Genomic DNA, 4,051 nt, shown 5'->3' with positions numbered 1-4,051 from the left:
ACTTTGGGAAAGAGGACATACAGAAGGCCAAGACACATATGAAAACATGCTCAAAGTCACTAATCATCCGAGAGATGCAAAATAAAAATGACAATGAGGTACCATCTCACACCTGTCAGAATGGCTATCATCAACAAATCAACAAATGACAAGTGCTGGGGAGGATGTGGAGAAAAAGGAACCCTCGTTCACTGACGGTGAGAATGTAGACTGGTACAGCCACTGTGAAAAACAGTATGGAGTTTCCTCAGAAAATTAAAAATGGAACTCCCATTTGACACAGTAATCCCACTTCTAGGAATATATCCCAAGAAATCAGAAACACCAATCAGAAAGGATATATGCACCCCTATGTTCATAGCAGCACAATTCACCATAGCTAAGATTTGTAAACAGCCTAAGTGCCCATCATCAGATGAGTGGATTAGAAAACTGTGGTACATCTACACAATGGAATACTACCCTGTTATAAAAAAGAAGGAACTCTAACCATTCACTACAGCATGGATGGACATGGAGAGCATTCTGCTAAGCGAAATAAGCCAGTCAGAGAAAGATAAATATCACATGATCTCACTCATTTGTGGAATATAATGAGCAACATAAACTGATGAACAAAAATAGATCCAGAGATAGATGCAACAGACTGTCAAACCTCAGAGGGAAAGCAGGGGAGGCAGGGGGATATGAGATCAACCAAAGGATTTGTATGCATATAAGCACAAGCAATGGACACAGACACTAGTGGGGTGAGGGCATGTGCTGGTGTGGGAGTGGCCAGGAAGAGGTCAATGGGGGAAAAAGGAGACATATGTAATATTTTAATCAATAAAGAATAAAAAATAAAAGAAAAAGTAGAAGAGCCCTAGCTGGTTTGGCTCAGTGGATAGAGCATCGGCCTACAGACTGAAAGGTCCCAGGTTCAATTCTAGTCAAGGGCACATGCCTGGATTGCATCCTCGATCCCCAGTAAGGGGTGTGCAGGAGGTAGCCAATCAATGATTCTTGCTCATCATTGATGTTGCTATCTCTCTCTCCCTCTCCCTTCCTCTCTGAAATCAATAAAAATATATTTTTTTAAAAAAGAAAGAAAAGTATTTTTTTTAAAAAAGTAGAAGAAATAAGGGCCTGATTTATCTATCCTTGTAATGTAGGGATTATCTTAATTTTGCAGTCGAGGAAACTGAAGTCCATAATATTGAATGAGTATTTACTAGTATGTGACTAAATCAAAGATCATACTTAGGTAGCTTCTTCTTTATCATGAGAAAGTTCCCTAATAATTTTTCATAACTTAAGATTTCAAAAAGTCAATGTTTACTAATAATAGGTTTTGGGATTAAGAATTTTGTGCTCTTTGAACAATTTGACTTCTGAGAACATATGCTAACGTAGTGTTCTAAATTAGGCAAAGGTGGTCAGGAAGGTGGTCAAAACAACATGATTCATAACATTGGAAACTTCTAAACAATGTAAACATTCACATGCACAATAAATGCAAAGCACTGTCAAACCCATGACTCTGGAGCCAAGCTGCCTTGATTCAGATCTCAGCTCTCTCCCTCACTGGCTGTGCGATGCCGGCAAGGTCCTCTGAGCCTTAGGTTTTGCGCCTATAAAATGGGGATAGAACTCTGCCTCTCGTAGGGTTGTTGTGGCGAGTAAGTGATGTATGCCGAGCCCTTAAAACAGTGCCAGGCACTGTGTGTGTGTCGTTATTGTTATTGACAGGATGCAATTTAAAATTATGGGCATGGATAATCTAATAATATCGAAAAACCTATATGACGTACAAATCAATTTGCTGATGAATTGGATATGGTAGCAAGAGCAGTGTCTTACAGTCACTCCCAGGGTTTTGGTCCAAACTACTAGAAAAGTGAAATTGCTTTTTACTGAGATAGAGAAGGTGGAAAGCCGGACAGATCTGAGGTGGGGGATGGGAGCCAGGCATTCTGGGTGGGGAAGGGGGGTTGGCTTCAACAACAGAAACTCATTTCTCAGAGTTCTGGAGCCTGGAAGTCTGAGATCAGAGTGCCTGCAAGGTTGGTTTTCTGGTGAGGGCTCTCTTCTTGGCTTGCCGAGGCCGATTTCTTGCTACGTCTTCACGTGGCAGATTGAGAGAGAGAGGGAAGAAAGGAGGAAAGAGGAAGGGAAAGAAGGCCTTCTGTTTCAGGGTGCCATTTGCTGTTGCAGAGACAGGGCCAGGTGGAGATGTCGAGAGGCAGCTGGATAAACAAATCTGCAGCTCAGGGGAGAGGGGCAGGCAGAGGCATTTAACTTGGAGTCAGCAGGATGGGAATGGTATTTAAAGTCACAAGGCTAGCCTAAGTCCCGTGGACAGTCCGGGTAGAGATAATAATACGTCTGAGAACTGACCCCGAGCATTTGTAACGTTGGAGGTAGAGAAATGAGGAGTCAGTTGAGGAGACAGAAGGAGCAGCCTGTGGTGTAAGAAGAGAACCAAGGGTCAGAGGAGACTGGAGTGATCAGCTGTGTCAAATGCTGCAACTTGAGGCTTGAGAATTGACAGCTGACTTGGCGGGGAGGTTTTCGGGGAGGTTGACAAAGCTGTCTCAGTGCGGTGGTGGAGATGAAAGCCTGATTGGAAGGGGTTCACATGAGACCGGGAGGAGAGACTTGGAGACCGTGAGGACTAGCTATTTTTAAATTGTTTTATTTTCCTAAAAAAGGACCAGAGAAATGGGGTAGTAGATGGAGGGGCATGTGAGGCCAAGGGGAGGGGGTGAGATTTATTTCTTTTAAAAATAGATGTTTTCATTGATTTCTAGAAAGAGAGAGGAAGGGAGAAGGATAGAGAGAGAGAGAAACATCAATGATGAGAGAATCATTGATCGGCTGCCTCCTGTACGCCCTACACCGGGGATCAAGCCTCCAACCAGGAACCAGGGCATGTGCCTGACCGGGAACCGGTGACCTCTTGGTTCATAGGTCGATGCTCAACCACGGAGCCACACCAGCTGGGCGGGATTTATTTCAAAATGAGAATCATCACAGTGTATTAGCAGTTGGTGGGAATGATCCAGTAGAGGGGGAGTGAGTACTGATGCAGGAGCCACGGGGGTCAGTCCTGGAAGGAGTGGGGCTTCGATAGAAGAGACCATCACATCCACAGCAAGAGGAGGGGAGGCGGGGCAGCACGCAGGGCGCTGGAAGATGCGCTGATGGGGTGTGTTTACTGTTTTCTCCTATCTCATTCCTGAGTGAGTGCTTCAGATTCTTAACTGATAAGGCAGAGGAACTGGAGGTTTGAGGAGAGAGGAGGAGGTGAAGAATCAGGGGGCCTGGGACAGCTGGTGGACCAGGGGGCTTAGTGGGGCTGCCAGACCAAAGCCTATCCTGGGGGTCAGTGAGCACCGACCTGGGACAATTCCGAAAATTCATGTTTCTCTGCAACCTGTCTTGCTGCCTGGCTGCAGTCGAGGTGCAGACAGAGTGGCATTGTTTGTCAAACAGTGTCTGGGCTCCTTCCCAACCAATTAAATCAGAATCTCTAGGGCCCATCCTCCAGTGGGCATATCTGAAGTGCTCGCCGCGTGCAGCCGGGGTTCAGAACCATGGATTAAATAAAGCTAAAGGTGAAGGGAGGGTTCGCAGAGGAGCCTGAGATCCAGGACACCTGCTGTGAAAAATTCAGTGTCTATTAAATTACCTAAACGGGAGCTGTCAATTTAACCGAGCAAAGGAGCCCAAGAGGAGAAACTAGCATTGTGCTGTGAATGTTATATACTCAGCCCCGAATAAAATAAGAATTGTAACCTCTACTTTAGAGTAAATAAGCTGAGACCCAGACAAGCAATGTGAGTTGCCCTCAGCTCCACCACTAACCAGTAGCAAAGCCAGGATTTAGATCCAGAACCAATTTATTCTTACAATTTTGTGAAAGATGTGGGACTTGAGCTGTGTGTTAAAGGCGCAGTGGGGTTGTGATTTTGGAGATTCAAGAGGGCTTCGGAGGGCGAGGGATGCTCTGAGAAGAAAGGCCTGGGGACAAGATGAATTCAAGGAATATTTGAGGGGAAGGATGCCC

This window comes from Myotis lucifugus, unplaced genomic scaffold, assembly GCF_000147115.1.
Source record: "Myotis lucifugus unplaced genomic scaffold, Myoluc2.0 scaffold_25, whole genome shotgun sequence".
NCBI classification, from domain to species: domain Eukaryota; kingdom Metazoa; phylum Chordata; class Mammalia; order Chiroptera; family Vespertilionidae; genus Myotis; species Myotis lucifugus.
Note: the sequence above shows the minus strand (reverse complement) of the source record.